General features: G+C 39.9%; 1 protein-coding gene across 6 annotated transcripts in view; it reads right to left on the bottom strand.

The window, feature by feature from the left end:
• Positions 1-14,353, bottom strand: part of B3GALT1 (beta-1,3-galactosyltransferase 1) — a 588,569-nt gene that overhangs the window by 100,996 nt on the left and 473,220 nt on the right. Inside the window, exon 1 of one of the 6 annotated variants that reach the window (XM_082465175.1) lies at positions 8,106-13,974. The exons of the other annotated variants lie outside the window; for them this stretch is intronic. The gene's annotated coding sequence lies outside the window, so the exon portion shown is untranslated. Of the gene's footprint in view, positions 1-8,105; positions 13,975-14,353 lie in introns of those variants that run through there. 6 annotated transcript variants of the gene reach the window in all.

The raw sequence follows: 14,353 nt of genomic DNA, 5'->3' as shown, positions 1-14,353 counted from the left end.
TGATCTAATGAGGCAGATAGAGATGTTCACAGGTGATTATAATCCAAGACTAGATATGCTTGGATGGACTGGACTATACATCAAAGGGCTCTCTAAAAGGGGCTCCTGGGACATGGCTCTCATTACAGGCCTATTTGACAGAGCTGGGAACGGAGGGAAAGAAGAGGAAGGGAAAGGGTGGCAACTGGGAAGACGAAGAAAGCAAAAACCCATTATAATTCTGTTCCTATTTGAATTTATATACTTTAGTAATTGCCTGCAGTGCTGAAAGAGAGCCTAACCTTCTTATTAATATTATCTTTAATAAAAACTTTCTCTTAGTATATTCTGAGTGAGTTTGGTGTTCATTAGGGTGAGGGACAAATAGCAGATGAGTTACAGCACTGCATCATGAAGAGGGAACCTGCCATGACTTCTTCAAGCCTGAGCTGGGGCATTTGCTCCTCCCCTTCATCTGAGGGGACTGAAATCACAGCCTGAATTACAAGCTGGCTTTATAACGTGCACCCTGGATATCCCGGTGCTGGACCTGCCCCACAGTTACAAAGTGAATAGGGAATCAAATCAAGTCAACCACAGGCTGACCTTTGTATGTTCAAGGCCTGGGTAAGCAAGGGACCCCTCTCTTTTTTTTCAGATTGCGATCAGTCCAGTCCTAAGATTACGATGGAGAAGGCCACATCCTTCCCGAAACTTCACTGGTCATTCTTTTCTAGCCTGTGACCTAGCTACCTATACAGTCAGAAATTTGAGGTCGCTTAAGGGCAGCTCTGAGAAACAGTGGGTCTTGCTGCTCTAGTCTCCTGAGGTCATGGGGGTTGCAGAGTTGGCCTATGTTGTCTGGATGGGTACACTAGGATGCTATTACACACAGCCCATTATTACACTGAACTGAACAGCCACGAACGCAAATATGTCCCTCAACCTGATAACGGCTCACATTTTGTGAATGCTTATGGAGTGTCAGGCCCCTTGAAGCCAGGTCTTCTTCTTTACCACTTCCTCTGAGGTAGTGAACAACAATATTATTAGTCTGACACTGCAGATGAGGAGAGGGATACTTAAGAAAATAAGTAACTTGACCCAAACAACATGGCCGGTTAGTGGTGAAGACATGGGATTTGAACCCACTCTTTTGGACTTGAGAAGTCCCTCTATTTATTGCCCCAATACACTGCTTCCCAAACATCTGAAGGAAGGATTATACTCTCTTACAAAGAGAATGGAGTGAAAACAATAAGTGTCCAGCTTCTGCAATAATGCCAGTAAATTGGTCAGTCCTTCCGGCTGATTTCTACTCAAGCACCAAGATTTTCTTGGATATCTACATGGTTTCTTTCTCTTCCCACCTCTGGAATTCTCTTGTAGTGATTTTTTTTTTTTTCTTTCCATCTTTGCAGAGGTTCTCTGGTGGAAACACATCAGCAGAGAGCAGTGATATGAAATAATTTCTTCCGCTGCCCAAGATTAGCTATTCACTAGTTTAGTCCACAAGTAAAGCAATGCATATTTCAAATGCCATCCCCTGACTAGCCAGAGTCTGCAGCTTTAGCCTGCTGAGCCAAAATTAATTAGAGATGAATATCATAATAGAACAGTATTGATCGTAGCATATCACTAAGAAGTGTTGGTCTGTGTTAATTAACATGATTCACCATCAACACTCAGTATATTTATATACAATCAACACAGGTATTTGTCTACAGAGACCAATATATTTTTTAGTGGTGGCAGAACTCACCTCAGAAATGATCCCTAGATTCAAATTCTTGTCCCTTTTGCCTCTACCCAAACCCTGCCCACCACACACACACAGTGGGGTGGCCTAATTGCCTCCATATTGGCTATTTCAAAACACACTGTATAGCATTTGGAACATATGAATATTTGGAAGCCAAGAAATAGAAAATGTTGGCATAAATAAATCAGCATCCTGGGGAACAGACTAGAAAAGGATTCCTAGGCAAGTACAACCTGCCTATAATCTCCCTTTCTCCAAAAGAATCTGAGTATTTCTCTTTTATTTTCATGCAAGCTAATATGCTACACTGCCTGCCATTTCAACAATTAGAAATTCAATAAAAAATACACAGCCTCTTTTAAAAGACAAATCTCTCCTCGAAAGTTAGGGGGCTATCGGTCAATCAAATTTGTCCAAATTTCTTTTTATCCCATTTATTTCAGACAAACTGCATTTAAGAATGTGAGTTTTGCCTGCGTGTTGGGGAGGGAGGCAGTACGTCTTGTAGCCCAGGCTCATCCTTGACTCCAGGAAAGAGAAAAAATTCTTCCCCTCCCACTCCTCTTCCAGAGGGCTTCATGGGGACATCCAACTTCTACAACTCAACTGGGTAATTTTATCCATTCCCTACTTTAGCTATGTTATGGATTAAAGAGGCTTCCGTGGACTGGCTTGAGTAGTTAACCACTGTGTGAAACATGGTTTCCAGAGGAAACCATGCTCTGAATACTGAACATCTAATAAACCAATCCTTGGCACAGAACTGTTTGAAACTGGGGACTGTGTGTGCATGGCCTCAGGCTGTCTCTTCCCCCTCCACCCCACAATATACTCATCAGACACTGACTGTTCAAGCATGGAAATGCATGTCAAAACAGACGGCTGGAATGCATAGCATGGCTCTGTACACAAAGCTGAAACATCTGGATGAACTGTAGACTAACTATGCTATCCAGATGTTTTAAAATAATTAGTAGGGCCGGCAGTACTTTTCCAGCATTGACATTTTTACCTTTTTTTTCTTTTTGTATTGAGTAGCCCTAGTCTTTGTAACTGCAATGTTCCTTACTAAAACCTGCCTTTATTCCAGAGAGGCAGGGCTTACTGAACTCAGTGGGTGCATTAGGCACTGTGCGGGGATTAATTCTGGGTTCTCTTGTAAGATGCAGACTTGGTGTGGATCAGGAAAAGGGGAGCAAGGTGAGTGGCCCGTCTATAAAAATTCCTTTTAATCTTTTTCCTCCCTTTTGGCACTCTACTCTGAACCAGAGGCTTGATCTCAGCTCGATTTCAGCTATCTTAACTTTCTGTCCTCTTTCTTATGGGTGTCCTGTGAAACCTGATTCAAAAGCAGGATGTACTCTATTGCAGTTTTTCTCAAAATACGATCAAGGGCCACAAGCAGAGAAACACGCTGGCTGTTTAGTGTGAATGCTGATTCCTAGGTCCTACTTGATCTTCTGACTCAAAGTCTCTGGAGGATATGTCCTCGGAATCTGTCTTTTAAATAAACTCTCCAGGTATGTTTAGTGCAAGCTTAAGAGAACTACTGCATTATATAATGCCTTATTCTGATTGTTTCGACTCATGAAACTTTCACTTCAATTTTAGTAACCTATAGAATCTAGAAATCTAAGTAATGTAAGAACAGTTATAAATCAAAATATCAGGGTGCTTCTAAAAACGTAATGCAAGCAAGTTAGGAACTTGATAATTCATCAGAGATACTTGCTCTAGAATCTGTTCTGAAGTGTGTTGGGCATTTTTCTCTCTGAAATCTGATTTCCATGTAAGATCAATAAGGGAATATTTATATTGCTGATATGGTGACCATTTATTATTTGATTTTTACAAAATCCTTGCCTCTAAGCAATTGACATTCAAAACAAATCATTCCTTCATTAGCCATAATAATACTTTATTGCCTCTGTTCTGAAGTATTCATTTTATTTCCATTATCCCTATTGTATAAAACAGGCACAAATCTAGCAGAGCCCAGTTTATCACAGGCAAATTGAACGGAGAGGCTAAGTAAACGCGATCTGCTAGATTTCCCCCTCAGATTAGCAACCAGAAGAGTTCATCTTCTCTAAGAGCCCCCGGTTGGTCTGTGGGAAGCAGTTTGAGTGAAGAAGGTCTGCAATATGGAGCTACAACTCTTCCAAAATCATTGCTAAGCTAATTTATTACAATTGAACCAATTACCAAGTGAGTTGTTTGGCATCAAGGCCAACCACTTGGTGAGTAAGGAACTTTTCCACATTTTCCTGGGAAGGGCAGAGGGAGACCGTGGGGACAGACTGCATTTCAGAACCTCCTCAGGAGAGCTGGCTCTGTAGAGACACAGGCACTCCTGGAAATGAAAAAAGCTTCACGAGACCATTTTTGGTGTCTGAACTCAACTCTCTGCATGGAAAATGGGAGGTTACGTGAGTGGCTTACGGACAGCAGATTGTGTGGTTGGGTTTCCCCTGCTGGCAGTGACTCTCTTAGCCTCACATGGCTTTAGACCAACAGCTGGAGCACAGTGAAGGACTTGGGGATCATCAGATGTTTCTGCAGAGGGTCATGGCTCTGGGTATCCCTCAAGCCTGGACAAGTGTGAGTGGCCTTTGCTATCACTGTAGTTTTCCTATTTTTTTTTTCCTTACTTAAAATGAGTGCTACTCTGTCTTTTTTACGAGAATGTAAATTTCATAAAGAGCTGGCCATATCGTGGGTACTCAATAAATGAATCAACTTCAAGATAAAATAAAATAAAATAATATTAAATTAAATTTTAAAAAATAGTGTTACTCACATTCCTAGGTTTCAAACTCAAGTATCTAGTTGCATTTGGGTTCTCAGGTTCCATGAAATGGCCCCTCTACCTAATGCTCTGCATGCAGTAGGACCTCCACTGATGCCGGTGGGCTGCCTGGCATAAGGTTCTTTTCCAGAATCAGCCTTGGAGCCACCGGTCGGTAGATTTTCTAACATGGCTCCAATCCAGCCCCCACTTTTCACACGTAGATTTATCCCGGGAATCAACGGTGCAGAGTATAGTCGGTGCTGCTTGCATTTAGCTATCTCATCTCTCCTGGCTCACTTAGGAAGCATCTCACTTCTGTTTATCTCAAATTCAGCTTCTCTACTTCTGTTAGTCACAGCAATTCCCCAAACGTGGTTGGCAAAGAGCTGTGGGACTGAGGTATCAGGCCTGTTGTTTCCAACTCTTGTGAGGTTCTGAGATGAGGTTTGCCTGATTTTCTTTTTAGAGCTTTGTTCACCGCGGAGATGTTAATTTCTCAGAACTGGAATGCACTTTTCCTCTCAGGCAAATCTTATCTAGAGAGAAGCCACTAATTGCGAAATTAAACGGTAGTTATTATTTTCCACTGATGGCAAAGCCCGCACTTTATTAAAGAACAAATAGAATATTGCTTTATGGGAAATTTAGAATAAACCTACCCAAATGGTATACACGGTCTCCTCATGGCTATAAAAGCAATGTGCTTTATATATTTACTTTACGTTTATACAATTAACATCAGGCATTCTTCTTTACTTTCATTTGTAAGTACATTAGTACATTGAAATTTTTGTCATAAAAAGTAGAAATGTTTTATGAGTGTTTAAATATACACATTAAGGTTAAAAGCATTGTTCTCTGTATTTTAAAAAATGCCTACAATACAAGAATTACTCATCTTGAAATGTCTACTGAACATAATACCTATTATGCTGTTCTTTGTTTCCGCTTTTCATCTTGAAAATGCTTCCATATTCAAGTTAAATTCTCACTGCATCTTTAAAAGTCTTTTTACAACGTAAAAGTTCTTTATGCATCACAAAAAAGGGGTTAGACAATATGACTTTCAGTAGCTCAGACTCTCATGAAACAATGCAGTGTTAGGCATAGTGTCTGATTTTCCCACAGAGGTATAAATCAAAGTTTATAAAGAAAGAGTTCAGGGCTTCCCTGGTGGCGCAGTGGTTGAGAATCTGCCTGCCAATGCAGGGGACACGGGTTCGAGCCCTGGTCTGGGAAGATCCCACATGCCGCGGAGCAACTGGGCCCGTGAGCCACAACTACTGAGCCTGCGCGTCTGGAGCCTCTGCTCCGCAACAAGAGAGGCCGCGATAGTGAGAGGCCCGCGCACCGCGATGAAGAGTGGCCCCCGCTCGCCGCAACTGGAGAAAGCCCTCGCACAGAAACGAAGACCCAACACAGCCAAACATAAACATAATAAATAAATAATAAATAAAAATTTAAAAAAAAAAAAAAAAAAAAGAAAGAGTTCAGTGCTGGCCCTCGTAGCTTTTGTCCTATGTGAGCACAATACGTACAACCCTAATACTGTCAGCTGCTGCCTAGTTCCTGGGTCTTTCCCAGCCTTTGCTGTAGTATCTGCAGACATCTACCCATCCTGTGGGTCAGAAACTCAGTCACACACTCCAGCGGTGCCTTAATTAAATCTTGTGATATTCCGGGAATTAGGTGTCCGAGAAAAACTTGGGTGTCTAAGTTGGCTGCTGAAAACACAAGTTTCCACTTTCTGAACATCTCATCAACCACTCCTTGCTTCCTCCCACGTCGTCACCTCTATCAGCTCCCCCAACAAAGATACCTTCTACCAGTCCAACGTGGTGCCTACCAAGTAGTCTACTCTCCCTACTGGGATTGACTCTCTTCTCTGAATTGTCTGCTAGGCTATGGCCCCATTATCTTGATAACTCCTACTTCCTTAAGGCCTTGGATGGATTCTGAATTGGAATGATCATACTGGCAAGAATAGTCCCTGGTCCAAGCTTCTCGCATGACCAGACTCCCTCCTCTACTCCCACGTCAATGCATTCCACCCCACATTATTAATAACCAGGAAAACATGCTGGGTGGGAATAACTGCTTCTTCGGCCCAGGTCTCATCTGGTCCTTTTCTGCCCTTTACTCAAGCACTTGTTGCCTTGGGTCTTGCAAGCCTAGAGCAAGGGTTTGCTGGTGTTAGGACACATTCTAAATAACTCATCAGTGTCTAAAGGAACCCCAACACTTTCTCTACATGAACATGTAAAGAAAACTATGTGATCGCTATTTTTTAGTAATGTGCCAAAATACGATCCTAGAGGGCTGATATCTCATAGCAGGATTAGCAAACTATGGTGCACAGACCAAAACCATGCTGCTCCCTGTTGTTTTAAATAAAGTTATATTTGAACACAACCATGATCATTGCTCATTCATTTATGTGTTGTTTATGTCTGTTTTCACGCTACATTGGCAGACTTGAGTAGTTGCGACAGAGACTGCATAGCTCACAAAGCCAAAAATAATTACTATCTGACCCTTTATAGAAAAAGTTTACCAAACTCCACCTTATACTCATCCATTACTTCATCTCCCTGTTTGGATCCTAAATAGACTCCTACCTGAGGGGCTAGAACCCAGGTACCCAGATACCTACTTTGTTGAATTCTAAGTTATTTTCACCCAAAGGGGCAAAACCTATTTCAAATTAGTGACATCTGACTAAAGATATTAGCATATGTGGGGGGAAAACCTGCAAAGCTCAACTCAAAGACTTCTAGAGGAAATTACTTTAAAAAATGCATCCTAGAGTGAGGCAAACTTGAGATACATTATTAACAATTATTGTAGTCCAATAGGAATTCAGAAATAGCAATCCCACTCCTTCGTCGGTGTTCTGTTTGCAGTTCATTTACTCTGGTCACTCCCTACTGCTAGACAAATTCAGCCTCACTGGATTGGAGAGGGAATTAGCATTGATTTTCTCCCATTAAATATTACATAGGCATGCTTATAAATGGTTACATCACCAAGGCTTGCAAATAGAGAAGATAAAAAAAAATTCTTTTCTTAACTTCATTTGCTAAACTGAACCTGATAGAAAGAAAGCAAAATTTCTCATGTAAATCAAATGACTGGATATGCTGACATTTTGTTTCACAAAGCAGTCTTTCTACAAGGTTACACACATAACTACTAACATTTAAAATGGCAGAAGGAAGGAGTTTTACACCCTATTGTGCCAAGTTTTATTTTTTCCGCTGTACTGATTACAATAAAGGAGTCATCACTGTCAATAGGCAGAGCCTGCTACATTGCCTTTATCAAATGCCAGGAGGTGTAAATACAAACTGTAAAGGAGAAGAGAAAGATCATAACTCACTGTCTGTCAGCGAAGCTATTAAACATAATCAAAGACTCAGAGTGAACTCACAGTGCCTTTCAACACATTGCTAAAGAATCCTTTTCACTGTAAAACTAGCATAAAATGTCACAATTCTGACACTGCTGTTGGAGAAACTTGGTTTAAGGCATTTAAAACAACTTCAAGACTTCAAATGAAGAGGAGTTACTCACCATAGAATAAGTCACACTGCATTTAGCCTGGACACAAGGCTCCTCAAATTGTAACCAATAACTGATTAAAAGTTGATCTTTCAGGGCATTAAAATCCAAAATTTTAGGATACTTGTTGGTGATTAAAATATGTCGCCGTCGAATGAATGCAGCCTCATATACGTCAACAACCAAATCATTGTTTGTTGTCTCTTATGAAGTACAAGGACAATGATTTATTCTCAGGAAGTCAGTTGGACCATGAGGTAAGGTACATGGTTCTATATTGAGAAGTGAAAATCCTGCCCATGGTGTAGGATTCCGGGATCTTGAGTGAAAGGAACAGATGGGCAGGACAGTAGGACATGTAGGTCCAAGAGAACAAATATGACAGTCCCAAAGTTTCCTGAGTGTTACCTGAGTAGAGCCTACCTATTTTCTGCTCATCAGTCCTTTATTCTTTCTTAAATTTTTTTTTTTTTGGCCACACCGCATGGCATGTGGGATCTTAGCTCCCCGACCAGGGGTAGAACCCAGGCTCCCTGAAGTGGAAGTGCCAAGTCTTAACCACTGGACTGCCAGGGAAGTCCCTCATCAGTCCTTTAAAGGCATGTGCCTTCAAGGTCAATGTTACAGTACATCTGTCTATGAGAAGGTTGTGATCAAAGGACTTTTATGATTAATCATGTGAGTTCTGTGGGAAGCTTAATCATGACTATTTACATGTTGAAGCTAGACTTCTAAGACCAGCTCTTGGCCAGCCTCACAAAAATACATGCAACTTAGCTCTGTCTGGCTTGTTGGTGGTTTACACGTGCCCTTTGGACTCTAGGTTCTGAAGCATCACCTACTTTCACTTGTCTCTCCATGCACACTTAACATGGAACCTAGAACACAGCTGTTGCTTACTAAATGCATGAGGCATAAATGACAGCAAGAATGATTCTCATCGCTTATTATTAAGCAGTGTGAGAACACAAAGATAGAGATGCTGTCTAAGGAAGACTGGCTTTGGCTGGCAATATCCATTCAGCCCCTGGTCCAATGAGTTTGACCTCAGGCCTTTTTACCATATATTCCACAAAAGTAAGCCACAAACACTGCCACTTATTGTGGGGTCCAGTATGACTAACTTATAGAATTCTGGCCGCACACCCTGACTTCAATACCTGCCTCTGGCTCCTTCAAATTTGTGGTCCGTTAAGTTTCTCCTTCTGAAATTCTGGATCATAGTTGTCCAACTTCCACATAGCTGTCCACTTTTAACCTTCCTTTAGCTGTGGTGCCTTCTACTATCTCAACTTAAGAAGTCCCTGCTCTAACCTCTAACACTTTGGCATTTCCCAACCCCTAACGCTACTCTACTATGACAAGGAGGGATTCTGACCCTGAAGGAATAATCTAAGAAAAAGCTTCAGGGAGATATTTTAATTTTTGTTTCCTTCCTTGAAGCCTTATGGATCTTTGAGAATTTCTAGCAAAGGTGGGAGCAGAAGCTCTTTTCATCAATGATGCATTCCCAGGATTTTAACCCTCATCTCAATGGATAACTGGTGGCTTGCCTTAGGTGATCTGCATGAAAGTAACTCTCACCCCCCAACTGCCAATCTTTATAGCAAAGGCTGAATAGGTTATTTATAACCAAAGCATTAAGTATTATTTAACGCCCTCTGTATACCACATTGTGCTTCCTCTGTTCTTCCCAAGGAGCTCACATCATAGTCTACCTTGTACTATATTTATTGCTTAATTTTCTTTTTTGTAATGCTTTGGTAGCTACTTGGGGACAGCTCTTTTGTTTTTCTTTTTCATTGTATTCCCCAGAACATTAGCAATAAAACTTGTACAAACAAAGATACTAGAAATGCTTACTAAATGTGAGAAGAGAAAAAAGAAGCATATGCAAACATATCAAATTCTAGTTTGGTGAAACGAATATTAAACTATTGGATTAAAATGAGACTTTTGATGAGTTTCTGTGTCTAGTTTTAATAGTCATTATCAGAATTACATACATGTCCTAAAATCCTGTAAATGCAATAAATAACCTCTTTCTACTCCCTACCCCTCACTTCTTCATGCTTTGATCACCTACAAGTTATTTTCTATTGATGCTTCCCGCTCTCCATGATTCTTGCCTAATGTAATCCCAAATGAAATTATGCAGGAAACTGTGTCCCCTGCTCTAAGTTTATAGAGTGTTTATGTGGATTTTTTTTTTCTTCATTTAAAAAATATTCACACTTAGGAGTAAGGATGGGCAAAAATGGGAATTAGGTGAGTTTCTCTTCAGCCTCTTCAACCTCTAGTTGTTCTTTCTCTCTGCCTGCAATGGCTTCCTACTGTTCTTTGGATGTTCTGTCACCTCATCTTATTCTGACCCTCTCTCAAACTGAACCTCTCTAGTTCTCCTTACAAAATCTGCTCTCAGCCTACTTCTGTTGGAAAGATTCCAATATATGAATTAGTCACATGATGTTAATGAATGATAGCAGCTTAAGGCATTTTCTGGCTCAGAGGGATTCGCATTTTGATAAGGGTCAATGCCCTAACCCCTAGGATCAAATTGCTAATGGTAGAATTTAATAGTTTGGGAATGGCATCAAGGGTTAGAAAGCCTTCCAACCCCATCATATTGGCAGCCAGCTCTAAAAGTGCAGAGAACGTCCACTCCCACAATGCTGTCCCCCTTTATTACCATAAATAATGAAGAAGTTATTTTCTATATAAGTCCAAATGCTAACACTGACACTGTTGAACTCAGTATAAAAGGGAAAAATGTCAACACGGTGGCTCCAAATAATTTTGGATTTAGTGAGAGGGGAAATGAGAAGAAAGGAAAGCAGGAAGGAAGGGGGAAAGACAGGAAAGGAAGACTGTCAACATAGGGAATGAAAGAAATATCTCTTTAATCTGAATGCTATTATACTATATTATTAGATATACAGAATGCATGTATTTTAATGCCACTTCTGAGATTGATTTTATGTGTTGATCTAATTTTTTCATAAAGTAAAAAAGAGATTGATTTACAGTCTGTGGAGAAGGGGGACTTAAAAGACACAACAAATTTGGGGGCTATGAAATGTAATATGTAAAAATTGAAAAACAAATTTCATAATTGAAGCTCTGTATCTTAAATTAATGTACAACAAGGAATACTGATTTTGGCAAACAGATGCAACAAGGCTATTTACCAAATTATTATTAATTGAAGTGTATGACCAATTTGTCATTGCTAAGAATAGTGGAAAAGCAGTTCTTTGGTCACGTATTTTTGAAGAAAGTCAATAAGAAATGAATTTGCTCAACTGCAGGAGAATTTAGTTGCATTTGTTGAACTCATGATTTTTTTTAATCTTTTTGGAAAACAATAAATCACACATTCATAGAATATGGTACAATTATGTAGATATAAGAAGATGTAAGTTATTAGAGACATAGCGGATAATATGAGAATATACATATGCACAATTGTTGTCCAGTGAGAGAGACTAGAAATAACAGAGGAGACACAATATTTAAATTCAATATTTGGTCGAAAAATGTTCAGAACTGATGAAAAACATGACTCCACATAAAATGGAAGCACACCATATGCCAACAGAATAGATTTTTAGAAATCCACACCTAGACAGGTGGAAAACTGCAGAACACCAAAAATAAAGAGATGGCCAGAGGAAGAACACAAACCAGCTACAAAGGATGAAAATTTGACAGTACTATTATCAACAGCAAACATAAAGGGAGAAATTGACAATAATACAATAATAGCAAGGGACTTTTTAAAAAAAAATTTTGGCCACACCATGTGGCATGCGGGATCCTAGTTCCCCAACCAGGGATCGAAGCCATGGCCCCTGCAGTGTAAGTGTGGAGTCCTAACCACTGGACTTCCAGGGAATTCCCAATAATAGGGAACTTTAACACTCTACTTTCATCAATGGACAGATCATCCAGACAGAAAATCAATGCGGCAACAGTGGATTAAATGATGCAATAGACCAGTTGAACTTAATACACATCTACAGGACACTACATCCAAAAATATCAGAATACGCATTCTTTTCAACTAAACATGAAATGTTCTCCAGGATAGTTCACATGCAAGGCCACAAAACAAGTCTCAACAAATTTAAGAGGACAGAAACTACAGCAAGCATTTTTTTCCGACCTCTCTGATATAAAAGAACAAATTACAGAAATAAAAATGGGAAAATAACAAACACATGGAGACTAAACAACATACTACTAAAGAAAAACAATGGGTCAATGATGAAAACAAAGAGGAAATTAGAAAATACCTTGAGACACTCCAAAATCTATGAGATGCAGCAAAAGCAGTTCTAAGAGGGAAGTTTATAGCAATACAGGCCTTCCTCAAGAAAGGAAAAAAACTCAAATGAACAATCTAACCTACCACTTAAAGGAATTAGAAAAAGAAGAAGTAAACAAAGCCCCAAATCAGCAGAAGGAAGGAAATAATAAAGATCAGAAAGGAAATAAATAAAATAGAGATCAAAGAAACAATAGGAAATATCAATGACAGCAAGAGTTGGTTTTTTAAAAAGATAAGCAAGTTCATAAATCATTAGCCAGGGTCACCAAGAAGAAAAGAGAGAGAGGGCACAAATAAACAAAATAAGAAATAAAAGAGGAGAAATAACAAGTAATATCACAGAGATACAAAAAATTCTAACAGAATGCTACGAACAGTAATATGTCAGCAAATTGGACAACCTAGAAGAAATGAACAAATTTCTAGAAACACACAACCTGCCAAGACTGAATGAAGAAGAAACAGATAATTTGAACAGACTGATCACTAGAAGTGAAATTGAATCTGTAATACAAAAACTCCCAGCAAACAAAAGTTTAGGAGCAGACTGCATCACAGGAGAATTCTACCAAACATTTAAAGAAGAGCTAATACCTATCTATCTCAAACTATTCCAAAAAACTGAAAAGGACAAAACACTCCCAGATTCATTTTACAAGGCCCCCATCATCTTGACACTAAAAGCAGACAAAGACACTACCAAAAAAAAATTACAGGCCAATAGCTTTGATGAATACAGATGCAAAACTCCTCAACAAAATATTAGCAAACCAAATCCAACATACAAAAAGGATCATACACCCTGATCAAGTTGGGTTTATTCCAGGGATGCAAAGTTGGTTCAATGTTCACAAATCAATCAATGTGATACTCCACATTAACAAAAGGAGGGATAAAAATCACCTGATCACCTCAGTAGATGCAGAAGAAACATTTGACACAATTCAATATCCATTCATGAGAAAAACTCTCAAAGATGGTATACAGGGAACATATCTCAACATAATAAAGGAAATTTACAAAAAACCCACAGCTAACATCACACCCAACGGTGAAAAGCTGAAAGCCTTTCTTCTAAAATCAGGAATGAGGCAAGGATGCCCATTCTTGTCATTTCTATTTAACATAATATTGGAAGTCATAACCACAGCAGTTAGACATGAAAAAAGAAATAAAAGGCATCCAAATTGGAAGGGAAGAAGTAAAACTGTCACTATTTGCATATGACATGATACTTTTTTTAAAAAATTAATTAATTATTTATTTATTTTTGGCTTCATTGGGTGTTCATTGCTGTGCATGGGCTTCCTCTAGTTGCGGTGAGCAGAGGCTGCTCTTCGTTGCGGTGCGCTCCTCATTGCAGTGGCTTCTCTTGTTGCGGAGCAGGGGCTTCAGCAGCTGTGGCACACAGCCTCAGCAGTTGTGGCTCATGGGCTCTAGAGCGCAGACTCAGTAGTTGTGGTGAACAGGCTTAGCTCCTCCGCGGCATGTTGGATCTTCCAGGATCAGGGCTCGAACCTGTGTTCCCTGCACTGGCAGGCAGATTCCTTTTTTAAATAAATAAATAAATAAATTTATTTATTTATTTATTTATTTATTTATTTATTTATTTATTTATTTTTGGCTGCGTTGGGTCTTCATTGCTGAGCGTGGGCTTTCTCTAGTTGTGGGAAGTGGGGGCTATTCTTTGTTGTGGTGCACGGGCTTCTCATTGAGGTGGCTTCTCTTGTTGTGGAGCACAGGCTCTAGGCGTGCGGGCTTCAGTAGTTGTGGCACATGGGCAGTAGTTGTGGCTTGTGGGCCCTAGAGCACAGGCTCAGTAGTTGTGGAGCATGGGCTTAGTTGCTCTGTGGCATGCATGATCTTCCTGGACCAGGGCTCGAATCCGTGTCCCCTGCATGGGCAGGCAGATTCTTAACCACTGCGCCAC

This window comes from Balaenoptera physalus (assembly GCF_965194825.1).
Source record: "Balaenoptera physalus genome assembly, chromosome: 6".
NCBI lineage: Eukaryota > Metazoa > Chordata > Mammalia > Artiodactyla > Balaenopteridae > Balaenoptera > Balaenoptera physalus.
The sequence above is the reverse complement of the archived record's forward strand: the minus strand, read 5'-3'. Positions and strand labels throughout refer to the sequence as shown.